This window comes from Prionailurus viverrinus, chromosome B2 (genome assembly GCF_022837055.1).
Source record: "Prionailurus viverrinus isolate Anna chromosome B2, UM_Priviv_1.0, whole genome shotgun sequence".
Taxonomy (NCBI): Eukaryota; Metazoa; Chordata; class Mammalia; order Carnivora; family Felidae; genus Prionailurus; species Prionailurus viverrinus.
In genome coordinates this window covers 54,317,302-54,345,181 of record NC_062565.1, presented here as the reverse complement: position 1 = coordinate 54,345,181, position 27,880 = coordinate 54,317,302, and the positions used below count along the sequence as shown (strand labels likewise).

Sequence of the window (27,880 nt, the reverse complement as noted above, 5' to 3'; positions counted from 1 at the left end):
TGATCGCCGCGGCTTTCCTCGTCTTGCTGAGACCCTACAGCATCCAATGTGCCCTCTTCCTCTTGTTGCTTCTGCTGGGCACCATCGCCACCATCGTCTTCTTTTGCTGCTGGCACCGCAGGCTCCAGAAAGGGAGGCATCCGATGAAATCGGTCTTTTCGGGTCGTTCAAGGAGCCGAGGTAAGACACGCCGCGACGGCTTTCTTTCGGGCTAGGAGGAACATTTAAGCCGATTTGGAGAGTGAAGCGGGGTTCTCTCTCCCTTCAGCGCTGCGGTCCCTACCCCCATCGCTGCCCACTTCGCAAGCTGAGTACGTTTATGTATATAACGTTCTTTGGTTGCCCTTTTTGCCCTCACCGCCTTCCTCCGGTCTCTGTTGGGATACCCACGGTGATGCCCAGAGCTGGGAGGGGAGGAGGCACGGACGCCAGTTCTTAGCGGCAGTTTGCTAGAGCCCTAAGGGTAATTGGAGCGGAATCCGGGGCTGCGGCAGCCTCCCTCCACCCATCCATCGCTGGAGCTTAGGGGTAAGAAAGTAAGGCACGGAGAGTTCGGGGCTCCCCAACTCTCCCAGAACTTTCCCTGAAACTTCTCGCGGAGAACTCACCTAGAGATCGATGGCCTAGTAACCTCCCCGCCCTATAGTATGTCCCCACTGAATTTAAGGCGTCCGGGATGTGTCTTCCCGACCCTTGTCCCTCAGGTAAGGCCTTAGTAACTCGGCAGGTGAAGAGCAAGGAGTTAAATGAAGTCTCGTTTTTCTCTTTTCTCCCCAGATGCTGTTATGAGATCCCACCACTTTCGTTCTGAGGTAATTTATTTAGCGCGCACGCTCAAGGTCAGAAGAAGTTCTCTTTCCTGAGTACCAATATTAATCATATGCGTGTTAAGAAACCAGCAGGGCATTGAATGGCGAGCATGCTGCCCCCAAGCCTAAAGTGAGGTTTCTTTTTAAGCGATTCCCCACCGTTGGTGCCCGCCGAACCGGCGGTGTTAGCGGATTTCTTGTGTGGTGGAGCCACTGTACCGGAGGGAGAAAGACGGCCCTTAAAAGCGCTACAGACCTTAGGAAACTTCGCCACGGGGTGGATCTCAGTTTCGTTTACAATATGTAATTTGCGGGTGGAAGCTGTCTGGGTGCTGTGAGCTGGCTGTGGTGGTTCCCTTGGAGAGCCAACGACAGAGGGGAGCTCTTAGGAGGTTGGTGCAGAGCAATTTGATCCATATGCATTTCATTTTAGTCTTTCCAGTGTACATTCTTACTCACTCATAAAGCTGCCCATGTTTTATTCGGGCCATCTGATGCTTTTTGCAAAGGACGGTGGTTGTGATCCGGCCTTATCTGATCCCGTGCGCTGGTCTTTGCTCTCCGAATGCGGACCATCCCTACGTGAGCAGGTGATATGGGTGCCGTGATTAGGTGGGGCTGTTATAGGACCAGCCCCACTGAAGGTAGGACAAAACAAAAAGCCCAAGCTCTCCCAGGCCCAGCATTCCTTTATGAATTTCCAGGCCAACCCCCTACTTAGTGTGAGACAATTTTCCCTCTTTTTAGGAGAGTTTCACACAGCCAGGCTTGGAGGTTACCAGTAACGATGCTTGCTGTGGTTTACTCATTTTAGCAAAGACTTGGTAGTTAGACACCCTCCATTTACTTGCTATTTACCTGAGACGTTATTTCACATTTCGTTTCACTAGTTAATCAGATGTTTTATTGCACCATAGATGTTTTCTTGGACTCTGGTTGCTTGAAAGCTTTAATTGAATTATTACAACATCACTATAATGTTGCACAGTGAGTAATCCCACTGCATGTAGCCCTGGAGGGTGGGTGAGAACTCTCTTCTCAATTTAGGATACTTAAGAGAATAAATTAAGCAGTCAGATAATCAAGAGGTTCCATTTCTCTCTTTTCACTAACTAGCTGTGTGGTTCTGGAAAACTCTCTTTAACTTCTCAGCATCTCAGTTTCCCTATCTGTAAAATAGTACCTTGCAGGGTTACAGTGGGAGGGGAAATTTACAAGTAATTATGTTAAAAAAAAAAAAACCCAAAAAACAACCCACTTAGCTCATAGTAAATATTCAGTAACGGGTTGCTACCATTACAGGTTATAAAATTGAATTTAAAAATGTGTAAAAATAAAAATCTTTGCACAATTTAAATGAAGTCTTAATTCAACTAATTAATTCAAACTTAAAGGAAACAACATAAACTCTGTTATGAAGCAACATTTTTGAATATCTGCTTAATTGAATAGAATAACTCATTTAGATGTGACAAAAATAAATAATGGTCAGGGTGCAAACATCAAAATTTAGGATTTTTATTTTAAGAAGAGATTACCAGCTCCATACAAGTAAGTGATAGAACCACAATAATCCTGTTATGAATTACTTTATTTACCATTAGGCATTTTAGCTAAAACACAAATGAAAAAATGCAATAGGACTATGTCTTGTTTAGTTATCTCTCAGTTAAGCATTTATCCTGTGCTTGCATTTGGTTAGGAAGGCTGGGGACAGTTGTTTAATGCTTTAACTCATTTCACACAATTCCTAATCCAATTTGACATCTTGTCTATACTTCATATTTGCCTAATCTGCTAGCATATGAACTCTTTGAGGACATGAACCATGTCTCTCCTTTTAGGGCTGTATCCCCACTGCCTGGTATATAGTGGGTTCTTAATAAATATTTATTGAATGAATAAAAATATTTCTCAGTGTGTGCCAGTTCTCATAAATTGGCAAATAGAACCCAGAGTTGGGCAGAAAAAAAAAATGCACATTCTCAGGATATTGCTTGGAATTCAACATTTGCTGAATCTCTTTCCAGCTTTTAAAATTGCCCTGGAGTTTGTATTAAAAATGTAAGTCACTAATTATAACAAAATGAATTTGGTTAGAATGTTTTTTTCTCAGGAAATTAAATACAGTATTAGCTTAATTTGTTGATGGGCTATCTGTGTGTCTTTCTGTACCAAGTTTCTTTGGTAAACTACTCAAAGAAAGTTATGTGAACATCCCAAATGCATGAGAGTGCCACATTTTTTCACTGTTTTATGCTTACCACAAATAAAACATTTTCCTTTAAGGAAAACATTGGGAATTATTTTTTTTTACTCCCTTTTAATCAAAATGCCATTTCTTGCAGGATTTTCTCCTTGAGAAATACCTCTGAATTTTTTGGATTCCAGCTTTTCAAAAAATTAGAATTTGAGTAGCATAATGGATATTCTTGTTGCTTTTTAGCAGTAGCTGCTGCAAAATATTTCTCAAAGAAAATGTTTTGAGTTTTTGACCAGTCATAATCATACTGAACTAAGAACTTAGTGCCTTCTTCATTCCAATCTAATTCACTTTCAGCATTTCCATTGTGGTCAAATAAGGAAAATGAGTTTAGGATATGCTGACTCATTTGGAAATGTGAAAGAGCTTTGGGAAAGCCCTTGCACATGTGAAGAAGTTTGTTAGCCCTGTGCTGCTTTGCTTGGCAGAGGTTATTGCTTCTGCTACCTACATGCTCAGGAAGGAGTCCAACTGGACAGGAAATTTCAGGATATTCCTTCCCAGATAGTCATACTTGTCCAGAGGGGAAAACCATGGCATCAAGACCCACTTTGCTTTGTGAAGAAAGTCACATCCCTCACCCGAGGAGCTCCAGCTTTGTTTTTCTCACAAAGTATATAATAAACAAATTTCTTCAACATGAAGTTAATTTCTTCCTCATGAAGCTACAACTAAATAACATAGATGTTTATAAGATGTTTTGGAAATGTAACCATCTACCAACACTTGCAAATTCATCTTTACTGTCTTAATAGTCCTCTAAATTTTGCTTAAATGTTTATTTATTTTTGAGAGAGAGAGAGAGAGAGAGAGAGCGCTCAAGTGGAGAAGGGACAGAGAGAGGGGGACAGAGGATCTGAAGCAGGCTCTGTGCTGATAGCAGTGAACCTGATGTGGGGCTTGAACTGATGAACTAGAAGATCATGACCTCAGCTGAAGTCAGATGCTCAACTGACTGAGGCATCCAGATGCCCCAACAGTCCTCTAAATTTTAACAATAGTATATGAAAATGTGAAATTATTAAACCAGCCAGCAAGGTCTGAACACTATAACTCCAACTTACCGACAGATATAAAGACCCAATCAGATAGATAGAAATGTGTGTTTTATGTCTGAATATAAAGAATTTGTGTAGTTTTTGTTTTCATAGCAAATGAAGAGAAGTGATTTCACATTGAAGTAGGACACAGTTTAGAAACCCAAGTATTCAATCTGAACATCTAAGAAGTGTACTTTTCCTGAGGATTTATAATGTTTTATGCTGTGACTTTACACAATGGTTAACTGTTACACTGGATTCCTGTGGTAAAAATCAGGCAGTGACAATCCTGATTTTAAGGAAATTTCAGAAAGTGATATGGGTAATTGAGGTACCATGAGATTTCAAGAAAGAGCCTTGGGAGTACTTCAATAGGATGAAGACAATTATAATGCCCTTTGAGAATACCCGGAGTGAACAGTGGTAAATGATCCCTATTCATCAGCTCAGTGGAATAAGGGGAGCCTTGTTTCATATAAGGAAGGGGATGACTGTGTTGTGTGTCTATCAGGATTTGAGTAAATATCTTCACTTCCCGTTTCAGGTTAAGGAACCAAAAGAGTTAACTCAAGCTAAGCAGTTCTCAAAGAGTCACATAGCAAGATAAGGACTGAGTAAGACAAGAACTCCCTGGCTACATTTTGTCTGCCCTATGGTGTTTAACTGTGTCACTCATAGCTCAGAGAATAATATGCTCAACATTCTCAATGAAAGAGACAAGCTAAATTGAGTGAATTTCTTACAAAGCTGAATTAGGTAAATCCTTTAGACTTCCAATGATTATCCAAGTTATCGTAGATGAAAGGATAGTCCACACAAACTCTTGGCCTCATTATGTTCTCAGAGTGTTCCTTTAACAAACTGTGCAAGAATGGTCAGTGAAATAATCATATTTCATAGCTTCTCGTTAAACTTGTGTATTTCATTGAGAATTACCCAATTTAGTGAATTAGAGAAAGTGATAGTTTATTATTTAGCTCTCTTTTAAATTGGATTATCTTTATAAATAAATTCTTTGCTTAGAACTAAATTCTAGGTCTAAATTAATTTATACTAATTAAATCAGTCATAAATTGAAGTCTACACATGATATGGTATTAATTTAGCTTCACTCAGTTATTTTCAAAATAAATACATTTACATTTTTGTTCTGTACAAAGTGTGACGTTAGATAGTAGGGCTAACCGAAGGTCTGAGGTATAGCCCTGTCCTTGACGATTGCTTCTAGGTCATTTCCAATATCAGTGCTGAAATTGTATAGTTGCTGGTTTCTTCTGTTACGGTAACTGAACTGCTGTGCTGTTTCCAACTATGAATCACAAGTGTGGCAAGAGCATCAAAGGCTAGGGTGTACAAGTACAGCCAATACATTTGTAAAAAAAGACAAATTCACCCTGTTCACAGAGCTTTATTATGCCAGAGTCACCACTACCATATAATTTACCCTTGTATTAGCTACATGGCAACCAAACAGAATGCTAAAAGAAAAAAAAAGGAGAAAGAATAGAAACCCATTTTTCCCCCGTGCAATCCAAGCCAGTTAAATGCATCTAGATAAAAGTTGTAACAAAAGCTTTTCCAGAGAAGTTTGAATCTTTGTCTAATATTAAGGCTCAAGAGTGACTCTTTTTTGAGATTTGGATTACAAAATAGAACTAGGCTAACAACAAGTATTGGTTTAAAGAAAGGAAGGTAAGCGTAGAGTTTAAAATCCTGATTTGGGGTTCCAGCTGTGCCACTAACTGGGTGATCTTGGTCAAGTCTCTTAGTATCTCTGAGACTTAGACTTGGTGTTCACTGGTAACATGAAGATGATATCTGAAGCCCCTCCAGAAGTAATAGGCCATGTTTCTGCTATGTGCAAAGCATCATGCTAAAAAGGCATCATGTAAAACATGATTCCTGCCTTCTAGGAGATTAAGGCAGATGAAGATAAAGATATAATTAACAAAAATACCAAGGAACAAATTATGTATAGAAAAGGAATGGTTGGAATCGTCCTGGTGAAATGACTGCTTCTAGCTAGGGTGATCAGAAAGGCCTTGCAGGAGGCGATGATATTTACACTGAAGCATTCAGGTTGGGTGGTATCTGGCAAGACAGAGAGGAAATGAGAGCAACCCCCCAGCAGAACACGTGAGGATAGGCAAAGATTTAGGAAGGCATGTGCCTCTTTTCAGAGCTCAGAATATGCTAATGTGATTAGAAAAAAGGGTTCCTGAGATTGCAAAAAGAAGTGTAGAGGTAGAAATATAAGTGGATGCCAGCTACAATAACAATATTTTTTGCATACTACTTGACAGTTAGCAAAGGACTTTGGCATAACATTATTTTGTTTGAACACTTTAGGAAGGCACCTGCTATGAGCCCTCTCAAGAGAAGCAAAAAAATCACTTTTTGATTTCTTTCCCAGCAACTATAGCAAAACAGCCCTATCACTGTTTTTTTGTTTTTTTGTTTTTGTATGCTCAGGGAGAATGGAGAGTCATGTCCACTGCTGCAGAGGGCCTGGGAAAATGAGTGGGTATGGGCTTTTCTGGTCACCCAGAAGCTGCACTTTTGCAGGATAAACGTTTTTCAGGTCCAGTGCTCAAGTATCACTGGGTTGTATCTTTTTTTAAAAAAAAAATTTTTTTTTCAACTTTTTAAATTTATTTTTGGGACAGAGAGAGACAGAGCATGAACGGGGGAGGGGCAGAGAGAGAGGGAGACACAGAATCGGAAACAGGCTCCGGGCTCTGAGCCATCAGCCCAGAGCCTGACGCGGGGCTCAAACTCACAGACCGCGAGATCGTGACCTGGCTGAAGTCGGACGCTTAACCGACTGCGCCACCCAGGCGCCCCTCACTGGGTTGTATCTTAAAATTTTTTTTTTTTTCAACGTTTATTTATTTTTGGGACAGAGAGAGACAGAGCATGAACGGGGGAGGGGCAGAGAGAGAGGGAGACACAGAATCAGAAACAGGCTCCAGGCTCCGAGCCATCAGCCCAGGGCCCGACGCGGGGCTCGAACTCACGGACCGCGAGATCGTGACCTGGCTGAAGTCGGACGCTTAACCGACTGCGCCACCCAGGCGCCCCTGGGTTGTATCTTAACTGCAGATACCATATGTCCGGGAATTTGTGACATCCTGCTCATGTGTTCAGTGTGGTCATTACAAATCTTAATGCCAAGTATAATAAATTTGCAGGTAATTTGTTATGTACAAGCCCATTTTGAACAGCTTTTGAAATATATTACAGTTTTTTAAAGTATTCGAAATATGTCTCTGCTTTTAAACTTCTTCCTTGCAAATATGTCTCCCATAGGAATTATTCTAAGTGTTTATGTCCTCCTTAAATCCTCAAGCTTACTCCTTCACCCTTGGCCTGTGACTTTTGTCTCCTCCTAACTCACAGAGAATATCAGTGCCATCAAGCAATAAACTTTTTGGCTCCTACAAACAAAGTATATCTTAAACTTTCCTCCTAGTCTGATAGACAACCCATCTGTCCTCCTTTCTAGTATTTCATGCTTATGTGGTGAGTTCCTTTTCTTCCTAGCTCTTGGGGGATGTTGGTCCATGAATCATCCCCTCCTCTGTTAACTTCTTTTGCTTCCCCTTTGTAGGCTCCTTTCCTTAACACATAAGGATCATTTGTACTGCCTTTTTTGTTTTTAAGTTTGTTTATTTATTTTGAGGGAGAGAGAGAGCATGAGCGAGGGTGGGGGGGAGGACAGAGAGAGAGAGAGAGAGACAGAGAGATCATCCCAAGCAGGCTTCATGCTCGGCACGAGGGAGTCCGGCATTGGGCTTGATCTCATGAACCATGAGATCATGACCTGAGCTGAAATCAAGAGGCAGTCACTTAAGTGACTGAGCCACCCAGGAGCCCCTGTGTTGCCTTTTGAAAACAATACAAACCTCCCTATACCACCAGCTCTTCTGTTGGCAAGAAACATTTCCTGAAAAAGATTCTTTGTCACCTTCTGTTCCTCACCTCTCATTTATTCCTCAACTTTGTGTAATCTGGCTTCTGCCACTGCTACTAAAAATCACTTACTCTTGGGGCACCTGCGTAGTTCAGTTGGTTAAGCATCTGACTCTTGATTTTGGCTCAGGTCATAATCTCACGGTCATGATATCACAGTCATGAGAGAGAGCCCCTGCATTGGGCTCTGTGTGCTGAGCATGGAGCCTGCTTGGGATTCTCTCTCTACTTCTCTCTCTGCCCCTCCCCTGCTCATGCTCTCTTTCTCCCTCAAAATAAATAAATAATAATAAAATAATAATAAAAAAATAAACAAAAAATATCACTCATTGTTAGCTCATCAATGATTTCCAAATTGTTAAATATTTCAGCCAGTGGGTTTTAGTGTATCTGCAAGGTTATGCGACCATCACACAGTTTACTTTTAGAACACTTTTATTACCCTCAGAAGAAACTCCATACCTGTAAGCAGTCACTCCCCACTCCCCCTTCCTAGTTCCATCCCCCAGCCCTAAGCCACAACTAACCTACTTTTTTATCTTAATAGATGTGTGGGGCCTTAGTTTTGCCTGCCCTATTCAAACTCTCCTTGCAGGATCTAGTCATACTTACTGTTCTAGTTTACTTACATATAATGGTTACTCTGAAATCTGTACCTCAAATTCAGACTTCACTCTTGACCTCCAGATAGAGACAGTCAATGACTTTTCCCTCATTTTCACATGGAGGTACCATAGGTATCTCAAACTGAACAGTGAACCCATCAGTCCCAAACCCTAACTGCCACTGTTTTGAAGAGTGGCACTACCCTCACCCCTACCCTCTGCAGCTGCTCAAACTAGAAATCTGGAAGATATGACAGATCCCTTCCTGTCTATCCTGTCCTCTTTTAAATCTCTCTGGAGTCTATGCCTCCTTTACTACATCCACTATGGTTACCTTAGTTCAGGCCCTATAATAAGCCTCCAGAGCAGCCTCCCTGCCTCCTCATCCCCAGTCCATACACACTAATTTAATAAGGATCATTCTCAAATACAAATTCTTAAATGTTTTTTTAGTCAGGGAGACAATCTTATTCAAGTAATCCCAACATAAAAATGGATTATTAATAAACAGGGATTTGTATTCTCTCATAGCAAGAAGTCTGGAGATGCTGCAGCCTTTGCTTGAGCTTCATGGTTGCAGGATGGCTAGCATGGCTCCAGACATCATGGCCAAATTCAAGGAAGGGAGAGGAAGGGACAGGAAAGATGTTCATCAGGATCAAAATTTTTGCCAGAAGCCTTTCACATTAAGTTTTTTCTTACACTTCACAGGTCAGAACTGCGTCAGAGTCTATCTGAAAGGAAAGCTTGGTATATGAGCTTTTATTTTTCCTAGTTTCTGTAGTAGAGGTAGTCAAGGGAGGAAGGTTGGATAAGCCATATTCCTCTTCTATTTAATATCTTTCAGTGGCTTCCCACTTCCTTCAAGGTAATTCAACTTTTTTTTTAGGTTTATTTTTTATTTTTAAGTAATCTCTGCACCCAGTGTGGCTCTTGAGCTTACAGTCCTGAGATCAAGAGTTGCATATTCCACAGACTGAGCCAGCTAGGAGCCCCAAGTTCGACTTTATTTCTTTTTTTTTTAATTGTTATTTATTTTTGAGACACACACACACACACACACACACACACACAATCTGAAGCAGTCTCCAGGCTCCACACTGTCAGCACAGAGCCCAACATGGGGCTCGAACTCATGAACTGTGAGATCGTGACCTGAGCTGAAATCAGATGGTTAACTGACTGAGCCACTCAGGTGCCTCCCAAGTTCAACTTTCTTAATATAACATCAAAATGATCCCTATACTGATGTCCTTGTGATAGTTCTATTCTAACCATTTGTCTACAGTTACAATTCTTGAAACAGACCATGACCTTTTAGGATTATTGTTTTTGTCCATATTATTTCCAGCTGAGAAAGCCTCTCTTTCTCTTCCATTCCTCTCATTGCCCACTCACGGCCAATAAAAACAAAAATACTCAGGCACGAAAGGCTAACTTCTGACTTTCCTTAAAAATTTAGTTCATAAGTCATTGCTTTGAGAAACTTTCCTAGCTCCCTCTTCATAATAGTAATTGAGGTTTTTTGTTTGTCTCTTCTGCAAGATTTTGAGTATCTTGAGGGTAGTGTTAAGTCCCTAGTTCTTAGCTCACTGTCTGGCACAGAATAAAGCTCAGTAAATGTTTGCTAAATGATTGAATATTTGATGTTTTCTAAAGTCAGTTTAACTCTCAATTTTCATGGATTCTGTAACTTTCCAAATATTCCTGTATTTGGAATATTTGGAATATTTCCAAATATTCTTGTATTTCCAAATATTAATTTTACTTAAAGAGAAATATATGGTTTTCATTTTTTAAAATGATTTTCATTTTTTATTTCAGATAGTTATGCCTTAGTTAACATCGTGTGTTTACTTTGAAAATACAGATTCAGGCACTTTTAAAAATGAATTGAAAATATTCCCTGACATTTTTGTTTGTTATTGAAGGGATTTGCATACTTTGATGTGGGAGTTTTGAACAAAAATTTTAATATTTAATGTTTTTACTCCAATTTATAGAATGAAAAGTCAATGTAAGTATATTCTGAATTGTCTTGTAATCAATATACCTTATCACCAGTATTGTCACTCAGTTCCAGTGCCAGAATTTTATGTTTTGTTTATAATCACATTGGTGTCAAGTGGTATTTTTTTTTTTAACATTTATTTATTTTCAAGAGACGCAGAGTGTGAGTGGGGAAGAGGCAGAGAGAGAGGGAGACACAGAATCCAAAGCAGGCTCCAGGCTCTGAGCTGTCAGCACAGAGCCCAACACGGGGCTGGAACCCACGAACTGTGAGATCATGACCTGAGCCGAAGTTGGCTGCCCAACCGACTGAGCCACCCAGGTACCCCTCAGGTGGTATTGTTTTAACTGTCATGATCTTAAGGGAAAAGATTAGGGCAGTTTTAATGTGTAATTTATGCGTTCATGCCACATGAGGGCCAAATGTGGTTTGGTAATCTCTGCTCAACTAGTTTTGAGAAATGTGGTGCTAAATTTGAATAAAGAGCATCAGATCAGAAATACCAAATATATAATACTATTTCATTCCTCTTAATTTCTTTGAAATACATTGTTTAGAGCACGAATTGTAACATTGTATTGTGGGATGTATGATGTATATATAGAGATTTGACCATATAGTATAGACCAGTACAGGGGAGTAAATGGACTCCCTATATGATTGTAACATTTCTACATTTTATATTAAGTGGCATATTAACTCTAAGTAGAGTGAAAAGTTAAGAATACACATTATAATTCACAGAATAGCCAATAAAAACAATGCAAATCTGATAGATAAACCCAAATTGAATCCTAAAAGATATCCAAATGATCCAAAGAGGGAAGGAGTGAAGAAACAAAGGAACAAAAAAACAGAGAGGACAGGCTGAAAATAAAATATAAAATGTTAGACCTAAATCCATATTAATAGTTGCATTAAATATTAGTGGGCTAAACACTCCAACTAAGAGACAGATTATCAGAATGGATACATAGTAAGATCTGATTGTATGCTGTTTATAAGAGATTTACTTAAAGACCCAGTTAGATTGAGAGTGAATGGATGGAAAAAATAAATGATGCATATGATAATGAAAAGAACGTCACAGTGGCCATATTAATATCAGATGAAATAGGTATCAAGGCAAATAGAGATAGGTAAAGAGGGATGTTCCATAATGATAAGAGGGCTAAATGTTCTGGGAGACATAATCATGTATGTATCTAATAATAGAGCCTCAAAATACATGGAGTAAAAATTACCAAATTTAGAGGTAATTTTAGGGGCACCTGGCTGGCTCAATCAGTAGAGCATGTGACTCTTGATCTCAGGGTTATAAGTTCAAGCCCCATGGTGGGTGTAGAGATTACTTAAATAAAATCTTAAAAAAAATATAGAGGGAGAAATAGACAATTTTGTAATCATGCTTGATGATTTTAACATTCTTTTCTCAGCAATTGATGGAATATGCATAGAGTAAATCAATAGAAATATAGGTGCTGTTACTAACCCCATCAACTATCATTAACTAACTGATACTTATAGAACATCATACTCACCTGACTCATTCACAAAGGCAGACTATATTCTGGGCCATAAAATATTTGGAACTAAATGGTAATGAAAACACAACATCTCAAAATAGTGGGATGCAGCCAAAGCAGTGCTTAGAGGAAAACATATAGCTTTAACTGGTTATTTTAGAAAAGAAGAAAGATATAAAATCTGAACAAATTTTCAATTTTAAGTAGCTAAGGGATAAAAAGGACAAAGTAAACACAAGGTAAGTAGAAGGAAGGAAATAATAAAGAGCAGACATGGATGAAATAGAGAAAAAACATACAACAGAGAAAATAAAGTTGGTTCTTTGAAAATATCAACAAAGTATTTAAATGTCTAGCTAGACTGATCAAGAGAAAAACAAAAATCACTGTTGTGATACATGGAAGAGAGTTTGTAACTATAGAACCCACAGACATTAAAAGACTAAGAGAATATTCTATACAATTTTATTCTACACAACTTGACAATGAAGATGAAATGGACAAATGTCTATATATAGCCTTCAGTTTTCCATCCTGAGCATATTTCATCATGTCTTAGAACTGCTGTAACTCCCAGATCTTGAATTCTGAAATATCTCTGATTACACAACCTCCTTTCTCTGTACTTCATCACATATTCCTGATGAGTTTCTTCCTTACCTTCATCAAGACCTCTGGTCTCAGTCTCTCCTAACTTTCAGCCTATCTGACTTAACTTCACTTGCCCTTCTGCTCAGTACAGACCCTTAGCTGACTGTATAAAGAAGTTTTTACTGTTATTCTCACTTTGCTCTTGCAGTGACTTGCTCTGCCACCAGTGACTTTGACAATTCCCAGACCTGAGTCAATCTCATTGACCCCTTTTCTATTTCTGTGCCTAGGAGGTAGAGATTGACAGTTTGGGCTGTGCCTGGCTGGGCAGTGGTTCTGGTCTGAGTCAGGCTTGGCTCATTGCAGCCAGAACTCCTGTGTCTTTGGTCTGCCTCAGGCACATTCAGTTTTCCTCGACAGGTCTCTCCTCTTCCAGTAAGGCAACCCAAGTTGGTTCACTTGTGGCTAGATTTGGGTTCCAGATGTGGAATAAGCGAAGCCTCTTGAGGTCTAGGCTCTGAACATATGTAGTGCCTCTGTTCACACATTATTTTGGCCACGGCAGGTCACAGGGAGTGGGGGAAATAAGAGTCCTGATGCAGAGAATTGTGGTCACATTTGCAATCTACCATAGGTAATCTTTTGATTTCTCTCTGGTTTGCTTGTGTACTACACTCCTCAAAGCACTCATTTTAAGGTTTTTCTATTGTTTTCCCTGGACAGCCTATTCCAATATCTCAGATTTCATATATATGTAAATTACTTCCACCTGAAATTTCTAGCCCTGGCTTAATTTTTCAACATTTTTTGACATATAATTTCCAGTTTTAGAATATTTTCCATCACCTCAGAAAGATTTCTCATGCCTGTTTGCATTTAATTCCTTTTCTCACCTCTCACCCTATAGTGGTTCTTTTTTTTTTTTTTAATGTTTATTTTTGAGAGAGACAGAGAGAGAGAGAGAGAGAGAGAGAGAGAGAGAGAGAGAGATGCAGAGAGAGAAGGGGACGGGGGATCTGAAGCAGATTCTGCACTGACAGCAGTGAGACTGACGCGGGGCTCAAACTCATGAACCTCAAGATCACGACCTGAGCTGAAGTTGGACACTCAACCAACAGAGCCACCTAGGCTCCCCAACCAACCCCTCACCCCATAAAACCTCTGATCTACTTTCAGTATCTATAGATTTGCCTTTTCTGGACATTGAATATAAGTAGAATCATATAACATGTAGTCTTTTTGCCTCTGGCTTCTTTCATGTAGCTTAATGTTTTTGAGGTTCGTCCATGTTGTAGCATATTTTAGTACTTTGTTGTTCATTTTTGTTGCTGATTAGCATTCCATTCTATGAATATACCACACTTTGTTTATCCATCGGTTAATGGACGTTGAATTCCCCCCGCTCAGTTTTTAGCTGTTTATAAATAATGCTGCTATGAATATTTGCTTAACATCTTTGTGTGGACATATGTTTTCATTTATCTTAGGTAGATACCTGGGAGTAGAATTGCTTATTTATATGATAAAATTATGTTTAATTTTTAAAGAAATTGTCAAACTGTTTTCCAAAGTGGCTATACAATTTAATATTCTCACCAGCAATGTATGAGGGTTCTAGTATCTTCACATCCTTGGCAGTACTTATTATTGTCTGCCTTTTTAATTATAGCCATTCTAGTGGGTCTGAAGTGGTATTCTACAAATTTAATTTGCATTTCCCTGATGACTAATGATTTTGAGCATCTTTTCATGTTCATATGGTTCAAATCTTTGGCCATTTTTATTTTATTTTACATTATTTTTTAAAGTGTATTTATTTATTTTGAGACACAGAGAGAGAGAGAGAGCAGAGGAGGGGTAGAGAGAAAGGGAGAGAGAATCCCAAGGAGAGAATTCCAATCCCATGTGGTGGGATCATGACCCGAACCAAAATCAAGAATTGGACGCTCAACTGTCTGAGCCACCCAGGCACCCTGGCCATTTTAATTTTTATTATTTTATTAAAATACTGAGTATTTCACCTGTATTTTTTTGTCTCCCACCATTTCCATTTGTCTGACCACCACTACTACAATATCCTGTTGTAACATTCCATACATACTTAAAACCAAGCAAAACATGGACTTCCATCTTTAAAAATTAAACAGGCATTTTGGGGGTGCCTGAATAGCTCAGTCAGTTAGGCGTCCAACTCTTGATCTTGGCTCGGGTCTTGATCTCAGGGTTGTAGGTTCAGGACCCGCGTTGGCCTCTGCACTGGGTGCGAAACCTACTTAAAAAAATATTAAACAGGCATTTTGGACAACACAGTCTTGGCAATGGAACCTGGACTACATTTATCAAACATAGTAGGGAAAGTTTTCACTCTGCATCATAAAAAGGACAGCCAGATAGAAACTTTCACAGCAGTGAAATAAGATGGGAGAATTTTATTTATTTATTTAAAAAAAATTTTTTTTTCAACGTTTTTATTTATTTTGGGGACAGAGAGAGACCGAGCATGAACGGAGGAGGGGCAGAGAGAGAGGGAGACACAGAATCGGAAACAGGCTCCAGGCTCCGAGCCATCAGCCCAGAGCCTGATGCGGGGCTCGAACTCACGGACCGCGAGATTGTGACCTGACTGAAGTCGGACGCTTAACCGACTGCGCCACCCAGGTGCCCCAAGATGGGAGAATTTTAACAAACTGTTTAGTGTGTTAAAAAGAGACTTCCTGGGGCATCTGGGTGGCGCAGTCAGTTAAGCGTGCCACTTTGGCTCAGGTCATGATCTTGCGGTCTGTGGGTTCAAGCCCCGCGTTGGGCTCTGTGCTGACGGCTCAGAGCCTGGAGCCTGCTTCGGATTCTGTGTCTCCCTCTCTGTCTCTGCCCCTCCCCCGCTCATGCTCTGTCTCTCTCTCTCTCTCTCTCTCTCTCTCTGTCAAAAATAAATAAACATTAAAAAAATGTTTAAAAAGAGACTTCCTCAGGGGCGCCTGGGTGACTCTGTCAGTTAAGGGGCTGGCTTTGGCTCAGGTTATGATCTCACGGATCTTGAGTTGAGTTCGAGCCCGGCATCAGGCTGCTGTCAGAACAAAGCCTGCTTCAGATCCTCTGTAACCACTTCTCTCAGCCCCTCACTGGCTAGTGCTCACCCTCTCTCAAAAATAAATAAACATTAAAAAAAATAGATTTCCTACACTGCCAGAGATCTTGAATATGCCACCTGGCCAGTCATCCAAAGCAATTCTTCTCATAATTGATGACTTTGGCTTCCACTTTGGGAAGATAACTACCTTTTTCTGAACTTATTTGCATTTTGCATTATTTAATGTCTTCTACGGAAGTAGGTCCTTTCTGTGTTTTAAGGGTTTTTTTTTTTTCTTGTTCTTTTGAAGGATTCTTAACCTTTTGATCTTGGTATTGATGGTCTTGAGTTTTTTCCATTCTTGGTTTGATTTCTGTGCATTTTTGGCTGGAATATATCATATAGATTTCTTTACTGGGGTTTTCCCTCTAGCTCTCTCATCAAAATCATCATCATTATCATCATCTTCCTCCTCCTCTCCATCATATCATCATCTTCATTAACAACAAGTTTTACCTTTTTCTGTGGAACTTTACTACCACTTCCAGGGACAGATCGCTTTCCAGGTATATTTAGGAGTTTCACATCTTCCTCCTCTTCATCTTCTGACTGTGCATCTTCCTACATAGTACTAAATGCTATCCACAGAAATGCACAGCCTTGAATCACAGACCACAGGTGGTGTTATGCCAAAGCACCCAAAGGAAATCATTGACTGTACAGACATTTTCAAAGTTGTCAGTGTTACTGTAATTGGGCTGCCTTCATAATTCATTGTCTCTGCCTCAACATTGTACAATTCATCTTTTTTTTTAGACTGAAGATCAGATATATTTATTATCACATACATATAAATGAATGAAACATACCAATGAAACGGTAAAAGGCTATATAGGATTTAACAAAAATAATGAACAATGGGTTATGTCCTACATATAAGAATCAAACATTTATATAATGTTCTCAAAATAAATCAATTGTGTAGAGGAACAGATTAATGACTTAACTTGATTTTATTATTTATTTATTTAATGTTTATTTTTTGAGAGAGAGAGAGAGAGACAGCACATGAGCGGGGGAGGGGCAGAGAGAGAGGCAGACACAGATCTGAAGCAGGCTTTAGGCTCTGAGCTGTCAGCTCAGAGCCCGACACGGTGCTGGAACCTACAAACTGTGAGATCATAACCTGAACCAAAGTCAGATGCTTAACTGATTGAGCCATCCAAGCGTCCTTTATTTTTTATTTTTAAGTAGGCATAATGCCAAGCACGGAGCCCAGTGCCAGGCTTGAACTCATGACCCTGAGATCAAGATCTGAGCTGAGATCAAGAGTCAGACGCTTAATCGACTGAGCCACCCAGGTGCCTCTTAATTTGATTTTTTTAAATTGAAAGACAATTGACATACAACATATTAGTTTCAGGTGTACAACATGATTCAATATTTATATATATTGTGAAATGATCACCATAATAAGTCTAATTAACATCCATCACCACACATAGTTACAAGGTTTTTTTCTTATGATGAAAACTTTTAAGATTCACTGTCAGAGCAACTTTCAAATATACCATACAGTATTATCAACCATAGTCCCCAGGTTGTGTATGACTTCTCCTTGGCCTATTTATTTTATAACTGTAAGTTTGCATCTTTTGACCCCTTCCCATATTTTGCTTATCCTCCACTCCTCCTCCTCTGGCAACCACAATCTGTTCTCTGTGTTTATGAGTTTGATCTTTTGTTTCGTTTTGTTATAGATTCCACATATAAATGGGATTATAGGTACAAGAAAAGAAAGCTCTCTGTTCAGATCTGCCTATTTTTTTTTAAAAATTTTTTTTTTCAACGTTTTTTATTTATTTTTGGGACAGAGAGAGACAGAGCATGAACGGGGGAGGGGCAGAGAGAGAGGGAGACACAGAATCAGAAACAGGCTCCAGGCTCCGAGCCATCAGCCCAGAGCCTGACGCGGGGCTCGAACTCCCGGACCGCGAGATCGTGACCTGGCTGAAGTCAGACGCTTAACCGACTGCGCCACCCAGGCGCCCCAGATCTGCCTATTTTTTAATTGGGTTGTTTTCTTTCTCTTGAGTTGTTTGAGTTCTTTATATATTTTGGATATTAATGCATTATCAAATACATGATTGTACAGTTCATCTTTTGCACTGGTCTCTAAACTGACCATTCTTAAAGATAACTGGTGTTCATTTTTATCATTATCCATCTTAAACTGATAATTTTTGTCAGCTTGTAGTTCATACCTGGAAAGATAGTTCTGGGGCTTCAGTCCATACGCAGGTAGGAGAGAAGGTAGATGGAGATAAAGGACTGCTGCTCCAGAGAATAGCCACACAGGGTGGACTCATACCAGGGCTGATCTTTGCCCATTTTTTTTTTTTTTCAACGCTTATTTATTTTTGTGACAGAGAGAGACAGAGCATGAATGGGGGAGGGGCAGAGAGAGAGGGAGACACAGAATCGGAAACAGGCTCCAGGCTCTGAGCCATCAGCCCAGAGCCTGACGCGGGGCTCGATCTCCCGGACCGCGAGATCGTGACCTGGCTGAAGTCAGACGCTTAACCGACTGCGCCACCTAGGCGCCCCTCTTTGCCCATTTTTAAGCTGGGTTCTGTGTCTTCTTGTAAGAGTTCTTTATATAATCTGGATATAAGTCCTTTAACAGACATAAAATTTGTGAATGTTTTCTTATGGTCTGTGGTTTGTCTTTTCATTTATTTAGTGCTACCTTTTTAAGTGTAAAATTTAAATCTTTTTGTTAAGTCTAATTTATCAATTATTTTCCTTTATGATATCATATCTAAGAATTCTTTGCCTCCTAGAGTCATGAAAATTTTCTGTTATTTTTTTTTCTGGAAATTTTAGAGTTTTGATTCTTACATGTAGTCTCTGATCCATTTAGAATTTTTCTTTATTTTATATGAATTATTGATATTCTTTTAAATATTAGTAGAGTTCATCAGTGAAGCCATGTGAGGCTGGTGTTTTCTCTGTGGGACTATTTTAAGTTATCAATTTAAAATTAAATATTCAATTTCTTTACTTTTTATATGCCTACTCAAATTTTCTATTTCTTCTTGAGTCCGTTTGATCATTTGTATCTTTGTAGGAATTTGTTCATTTCATCTAAATTGTCTAATTTGTTGGCTTAATAGTATTCCCCTTTAGTTCTTTGTCTTTCTGTATAGTTGGCAGTGCTTTCAGATTTCTTTTTTCTTCTATCTGGTCAGAAAGTTGGGGCTTTCATTAAAAATTAGTGTGTGTTCTGTTGCACACTTCTGTGACTATGCCTGCATCCAGGGCTAAATGGCAGGAAGACAGAGAGAATATAAAGTGGTGAGAGTTGACCTCAGTCTCTTGGGATCAGAGAGGAAGGTTTCCTTCCTAAGAGTTTTAGTTCCTATTCTTTTGGGACTTCTAATGTCACTGCCAGTGGGATTGCTTGACGCTGGAAGTTAGGAGAAAAAATGGGGGGGATTTTTGCACTCCCTTCCTCACTCTGCAAGTCAGAATAAGGGGTCTTCTCTTGGAGTTCTCTCTCTCTGATCCTCAGTACCTAGCTCTGGGTTTCAGGGTGTGCAGCTGCATTGCATTCAGTCTGGGGGATACTGGAGACGAAAAATGGCAAACTCATGATTAGTTTGGTGATACTTCGAGTTCTGGCAGTTTTCCTTCAAGTTCCTTGTTACTAGTTGCTTTTCAGAATCCTCAGATAGCTAGTTGCTCTGTGCATTCTGTTCAGTTATATAGTTGTGTTCAAGGGGAGACATATGCTTATTCTACTTTACTCAAAACCCTGATACGTTTTTAATTTGTCTATCCTCCTTCCACCTTAAGCCTGTTGCTTTTCTCCCTTTTATTTATTTGTTTTTTGGAAAATCTTGTAGAATTTTGCCATCTAAAATGAAGTGTGTATTGCTACGTATAACTCATGTAACACTGCAGATTCCATTTATTTAATCATTATACAGAATTTTTAGTAACTTTAATATGTTTTCATTTGGAAAAGTTTCTTTTCTTTTCTGATCAATCTCATCATTCTCCAGATTGATGTGTTCTCTAGATTTCCTTCTAATTTCTGGAAACGAAATAGACTGAGATTAAAGAACACCCCTCAGATTTTGGAGAAAACAATATACATTTTATCATGTTATTGATGTTATTTACACAGAGTATAGAATTCTCACATTAAGAATTAGGCAGTAGACCATTAACAAGCTTTAAGTAACTAACTGGCCAACTCTGGAGAATCATTAATAAACGTTAAATAAGTAAATTCCTGCCACTACCCATTCTGCAGTGCACTGTATGGAGGAGGAAGCAGACATTTTCAAGCATTTCAGACGGATGTAGAGTGTAGCTAACTGCCTTTTGTTTTAAAAGCTGCTAAAGGGCATCCCAAAGGAATCCCAAATATATTTGAGAAGATTTGGTGAAACTATCTAGTTTTTGTTTGTTTGAGTTCCTTTATTTTGAAGGAGAGAGCAAGTGGAGGGGAGGGACAGGAGAGAGAATCCCAAGCAGGCTTCACATTGTCAGCACAGAGCCCAATTCTCCTGTGAACTGTGAGATCATGACCTGAGCTGAAATCAAGAGATGGATGCTTAACCAACTGAGCCATTCAGGCGCCTCAAAACTGTCTGGCTTTTCAAAAGTGATGTAATATAACAGAAATTTGCAACGAAAAAAGAAACTTAAAAGTTTAATAATTAATTTATAATCATGAGGTCTATGTCTACTGTTCTGAAGTCCTCTTGTGGAATCTCAACTTCTGAGGGACATTGTAAGAATCTGATGAAATCTATGGTCTATATCTCTAGAAATGTTAGGGATACATAGACATATACGTTTGCATATACGTATGCAAGTGACTAAGGAGGTCCTTTTAATGCTCATGTGTGAATTCCTAGGGCAGAGATAGATTCCAGTTAAGAAATCCTGCAGTATTGGGGCGCCTGGGTGGCTTAGTCAGTTGAGTGTCTAGACTCGTGATTTTGGCTCAGGTCATGACCCCAGGGTCGTGGAATCTAGCCCTGTGTGGGTTCCATGCTGAGTGTGGAGCCTACTTAAGATTCTTTGTCTCTTTCCCTCTGCCCCCTCCCCTTGCTTGTGCTTGCTCTTTAAAAAAAAAAATAATAATAATTAAAAAAAGAAAAAAAAGAAGTCCTGCACTAAGATAACCAGGTATCTTTGTCTAGTTAGGGTTGGGATCATTTTCAAAAATCTCTGCCAGGTAAAAATGTGTCCTGGGTAATGCCTTTGGCAGGGTGAGGTGAGTTGAGCTTTAATTCCCACTATGGTTCAGGTGTGAGATGTTGTAGATAACTTCCTGTATATTATCAGTAATGCTTGGAGAGATAGTAATTCATAAAGTTATTCTCAATCTATAGTGTACAACTGGAAATTCTAGCTCACATCTTTTACTTACAGCATGGACGCTGATGTGCTCCAAGTTTGTTTAACAGTGAAGACATACATATTCAGGGAATATATGGGGCTACAAAAACTCCCTGGGGCAATGTATCTCTGCTTGTCTTTACCATGCTGCAGTAATAGGGCTGCAGAAGTCAAGTGGTATAGTGGACATGATCCCAACTTAGTTGTTAAAAGACCTAAGGACAGGGGCGCCTGGGTGGCTCAGTCGGTTAAGTGTCTGACTTTGGCTTAGGTCATGATCTCACAGCTTGTGAATTTGAGCCCCGAGTTTGGCTCTGTGCTGACAGCCTGGAGCCTGCTGAGGATTCTGTGTCTCCCTCTCTCTGCCCCTACCCTGCTTGTGCTCTCTGTCTCTCATAAACGAACAAATGTTTAAAAAAATAAAAAAGACCTGAGGACAAGTCCCATTCTTTAGCTTCCCTAGCATAAATCACTTAATATTGCCAACGCTTACTTTCTTCTTTGGTAAACCAGAAATAGTAATAACTGTTCTTTTTGCAGGATATTCTGAGGATCCATGAAAATAGTACATGTATGTGATTTTTTAAAATATATAAACCTATCGATTGAAACGTAAAGAGACACATAGCTGTGATGAATGGAAACTTCATTCATTCACCCTGCATTTTTTCATTAGCAAGTACCTACAAATCTAACATGCATAGGGAATTTTTTTACTTCCTTATATTCCTGGCTGGAAATATGGTCCTACTATCTCTCAGATAGTTTTTAGAATCTGTCCATCTTGTATAGAAAAAAGAGAATAAAAGGATGCTTAGTGTTAGAGAATGAGGAAGTCAAACGATCTATGTAATATTTGAGTTGAAGAAAATCAGTAATCAAGTAGTTTATATTAGCTCTTAAATTGATAGTCAAAAAGGGCAGGGTGATTTTAGGCTTTCCTGGAAATAGTGAGATCTTATCCTGCCCCACATCCTGGGTCAGAGATGGGGAAATGATAATAGCTGCCATTCCCTGAGAGCTTTCCTATCTTTACATATGTTCTATCTCATTTAATCATCACTTGCCTAAGGTCCTACAGAGGTTGTTCCAAGTTGAAATTCCAACTCTGGTCCTTTTTTTTTTTTTTTAATTTTTTTTAACATTTATTTATTTTTGAGACAGAGAGAGACAGAGCATGAACGGGGGAGGGGCAGAGAGAGAGGGAGACACAGAATCGGAAGCAGGCTCCAGGCTCTGAGCCATCAGCCCAGAGCCTGACGCGGGGCTCGAACTCACGGACCGCGAGATGGTGACCTGGCTGAAGTCGGACGCTTAACCGACTGCACCACCCAGGCGCCCCCCAACTCTGGTCCTTTTACCTGCATAGTCCATGCTCATAGCTACCCATCAGAGGAATGGGGCTGAATTAGAGCAAGCTGAACTGGCATTTGCCTCTTCTAAGATTCATAGGGATCAATGTTAATTCACATTTTTGAACCTTGAAAGCTCAGAGCAACCTTTGAGCTTGCTCTTTAGGACTTACAGACGGTGATAACTGCCATCTGAACACAAGATGGGATTCAGATAGGATCAAGTTTTAGCTTTAAGAAATATGGATCTCTGAGCTCCACCCACTAATTTTTGAAATTCTTAAATGAGTGAATTTACAATATTTAATCTATTTTCTGAGAGGTCATTTTCAAGCATATTGGAATTTAAATTTCTGAGTTATTAGAATATATGAAGCAATATGATTATTATAACTTGTAAATATAGTGCATTTTGTCCATTATTATTAGAAAGAAAAATGTGCTGGTGTTTTCCACAGGTGCAGTCAGATGCAGACTGAGGGGCTGAATTCCCCCTTGGTCTGCTCTTTTAGCTGTAGTCTGCTGGTTACAATACTGATGTGGCAGAACAGTAGAAACCAAAGGCTGAATTTTAAATAACATTCTTAGTTGTTTAGACCCTCTTAAAATATTTAGAATATCTAGCTATATGTCTGAATCATATGCTGTACTGGGTGGGAGGTAAAATTAGGAAATTTTGGCTGGCTACTGCTACATTATAATTTCTCTAGAAACCTCAAGAAAATAATGGACTCAAACATGCCTTGAGCTGTTTTCTGAGAAACTATGGCAACAGGGCTTTTAATTAAAGCTGAACTAGTGTGTGTAGCTTAGAAAAACAGATACTGCCAAACTGATAGCAAGAGTGTATGGGAATAATCCAGGAAACTAAAAAAAAAAAAAATCTTTTTAGATATATGGTAATTCTTTGTTATCTATATTGTTCAAAGAAATAGTACGAAAAAAAAGAAACAGTAGGAAAGTCTTTTAGTGGATGTCAATATTTGGCCTTGGGATATCCTGTATTGATTTTCTGTAAGCAAATATAGTTTCCTAATTATGCTTTTTAAGGTTAGTATTCAAATTATGTTTCCTGAGTGCAGGTTAAATGACCTTGGAAGGGCTAGCCTGGAGGCATCCTCCTTTGCAAGGGCAACCAACCCGGGATAGTCAAAAAGGATGATCTTTCCATTTTGATAACGGAGACTATATGTGTGCCACAGTGAGACAGCTCGTGGGCTGTTGATCAACAAATTAGTAAACTAGCCTCCAGCTGAGATGAACCATTTACAGCCAACATGCTAGAGTTTGTAAACTCAGAGCATACCAAAAGTAGTTAAAAAACCCCAAAAAGTAAATGGGAAGTCAAGAGTTGCCATTTTTCTAGGATCAAAATATGTGTTATGCTCATAACTCCCAGTGATGGAGAGATTTTATCACCTTCTTTGCCATGGAAAGTTTGAGTTTATGTCTATTGCTTTGATATCCCACCTGATTAGTGCTTCCATTCACTCTTAAAAATGTATGTTGTTTGGAGCATAAATTGTAAATCACTTGGTAAGGGCAATAACAGAGAAGATGAGCCTCTAATGAAATAAAATGCAATGGTGACAAATGTAAAGTTCATAAGCCAGAGACAGTGTAGGAACTGGCTCTTAAAATAGTCTGTTATCCAGTCTCCTTGGTTATGGCTTGCAGTTTACCTTTTATTGTACTGTTAGCAGAGTTAGCTAGTATAGTATAGTATAGTATAGTATAGTGTAGTGTAGCTAGTAACAGTATAATCAGATCTGATCTTCCACACCTTTTGCTTAATGGCTTCCCATTGCTTACAGTATACCTTTTCTCAGTCTCAGCTCCACCCTACCTCTAATGCGTACATTACCTAAACACAAACAAGGCCCAGCTGTTCAATGTTCCCTGTCCTCCTCTGTGTGTTCCTACTTTTCCCAGTGCCAGAATTCCTCTACTCTTTGTGTGTGTGTAGCGAACTCCTACTCATACTTAAAAACGAGGACTGAACATCACCTTTTTCCTTCCTTTATCTCACAATCCCCACTTAATTCTCTCAAACATTCTCCTCTGTAGGACTAGGTGTAGGGATTTACACATCTGTCTTCCTAAGGCAGGTGCTCTGTACAGTTGACCCTTGATGCAGGGGTTGGGACATCAACCCCCACAGCAGTTGAAAATCCACGTATAACTTTTGGCTCCCCTCAAAAACTTAACTACTAATAGCCTACTGTTGACCGGAAGCCTTACCAATAAAATAAATAGTTGATTAACACATATTTTGTATGTTATATGTATTATATACTGTATCCTTATAGTAACATAGAAAAAATGTTATTAAGAAAACTCAAGAAAGAGAAAATGCATTTATAGTACTGTGCTGTATATAAAAAACAAAACAAAATTGTATGACCTGTCAGAATGGCTAAAATTAACAACTCAAGAAACAACAGGTGTTGGTGAGGATGTGGAGGAGGGGGGAAACCTCTTGTACTGTTGGTGGGTGTGGTCACTATGGAAAACAATATGGATGTTCCTCAAAAAGTTAAAAGTAGAACTACCCTATGGTCCAGCAAAGGCACTATCAGGTATTTACCCAAAGAACACAAAAATACTAAGTCTAAGGGATACATGCACCCTGATGTTTATAGCAGCATTATTACAATAGCTAACTTATGGAAACAGCCCAAGTGTCCATGGATTGATGGGTGAATACAGAAGATGTGGTATATACACAATGGAATATTACTCAGCCATAAAAAAGTACAGAATCTTGCCATTTGCAACAACATGCATGGAGCTAGAGAGTATTATGTTAAGCAACATAAGTCAGTCAGAGAAAGACAAATACCATATGATATCACTCATGTGCAATTTAAGAAACAAAACAAATGAACAAAGGGGGGAAGAAAGGAGAGAGGAACGCAAACCAAGAAACAGACTCTTGGGGCACCTGGGTGGCTTCTTCGGTTGAGCGTCCTACTTCAGCTCAGCTCATGCTCTCGTGGTTCATGAGTTTGAGCCTTGCGTCGGACTCTGTGCTAACAGCTAGGAGCCTGGAGCCTGCCTCAGATTCTGTGTCTCCCTTTTTCTGTGCTCCTCCTCCACTTGCGCTCTGTCTCTGTCTCTCTCAAAAATAAAAAAAAAACATTAAAAAAAGAAGAAGAAGAAACAGACTCTTAGCTATACAGAACAAACTGGTGGTTACTATAGGGGAAGGAAGGGGAGGAATGGGTGAAATAGGTGATGGGGATTCAGGAGTGCACTTGTGATGAGCCCTGGGGGTTGTATGGAAGTGTTTAAATCTCTGTATTGTATACCTGAAACTAACATTACCCTGTGTTAACTAACTGGAATTTAAATAAAAATGTAAAAAAGAAAAATCTGCGTGTGGACCTGCGCTGTTCAAACCTATATTATTCAAGGGTCAACTGTAGTTTTTATCTTGTCTCCACAGCCTTGTGTGGCGTGTGGCACAGAATGGGTACTTACTATTTGTTGAATATTTGATGTTTGGTAAATATTTGATGAATGGATGAGTGGGCTTAAGTGGGTAAAGTAATTGGAGTCACTAGGGCATATTTGAGAAAACACAGAGTAGTTGAAATTTGGTTCTGCTGTTTTCCCACTTCCCTTTTTCTCATTCTTCTGCTCCTCCAGGTGCCTGTTTCTTGGCTTCTCAGAACACTTTCTTCAGGGTCTCACCTGGGCTTGCTTTACCCCTGAATTCCCCTCAGCTTCTAAAATCCCTTTTGCCTTTCTTCCCCAAACGTCTATCTTCACCTCCCATCAGAATGTCATTTCCATACTGAAGAATGCAGCTAGATATAATTAGAGGATAATCACTTCAGCTTAATTCATTCCAGGTTATAAAAGACTGACAGGGAGATAGCAGGAAGTGTCTGATATTTGAATTCCACAATAGAAAGGCTTGCTTTGTCTGTTCAGATTTCTGACTGTGTATAACCTTCCCTTTCATATAGTATATTAATGCCATCGCTAAACAGGTTTTCATGCCAGGGTTTCGGATTATGTCATTCAATCTTGACAAAGGAATATTTTGAGAGAGGCCTGACTGTAACCAGTTTCAGCAATATTAATGTCTTTGTTCAGCAGCATTTGTGCAATTATTTGGATATTTTACTGCTTTTTTTGGTATTTTTTTATATACATGAACGAACATTGGAAATACTAATGATGGTGATAAGGAAATTAAGTTTTATTCAGCTAATGAACTTCAGGCAAAGATATAAAAAAATCATGTGAGGCAAGAGTTGATTCTTAGTCTCAAATGGATGCTCACCAATTTTAACCCTCCGTGTAGTCTTTTATTATTTGGGAAAAAAAAAAGCAAAAGTAAGGAAAATGTATGGAATTCTGGAACTCTACTTCAAAATTGTATACAAAAGGGGAGCTATAACTAAGGATTTTTTAATTTTATATTTTGGTTTCCAGGCCAGAAACCTAAGTCTCTCAGTGTGACTTTGCACATTTTATTTCTTCTGTGTTTTCAAAAAACCGTTCGGTACAATTGAGGGACCACCTGTAAAAGGGAAGGAGATATGCTTGGGTTTCCTTCAAGCTGCCCCTTCAACGTTGTTAGCTCTTGCTTTAAATCCTTCTAGCAGCTGAAATCTATCTAATCGATACCTTTGCTGCAACTACTTTAGTAGATCCCCAAATCAGAGCCCTGCAAAACCAGGATATGACACAGGCCCCTGGACTGGGTACTGAGATTTATGAGATGAGGCCAGAGGTTCTGAAACCATCACCACTTCCCTTCCCTGTTTTCCTCATCCATCCAGGAACCACCAGAGCCTGGAGTGCAGTTTACTCTGGGCCACGAATTCTGAAGGGCTCGGTCTTACTAGAAGAGTGAACTCAACTGACTGAGAGAGGCCTTTCTGTCAGAAGCTTAAGTGGAATAAAATCAGATTGAATAAGACCTGCCCTTGCCTTTGTGGAACTCTCTTTCCTTATAGTGATGTATCATTCGCGGAGAAATTTGTCATTCACTGAAGTTAGTGTTCATGTTTTCTTTTTTCTCTTGTTTGGCTATACCTGCATTTTCCTGAGAGTTGCTATACTTGTGCATAGAATCAAAGGGTAAATGGGGTTTGTTGTTATTTGTTTGTTTTTTCTGGCTTTGCACATGGGATTTTAGTAATGGGACTAGGAGAATGGAAAAAAGTAACCGGAAAAACTTTTTGTATGCTGGTATCTCTTCTCTGTAGA

General features: G+C 39.3%; 1 pseudogene; it reads right to left on the bottom strand.

Annotated features, from left to right (window-relative positions):
* Nucleotides 1-167: 167 nt before the first annotated feature.
* Nucleotides 168-22,676, bottom strand: LOC125166450 (uncharacterized; annotated as a pseudogene).
* Nucleotides 22,677-27,880: the final 5,204 nt, after the last annotated feature.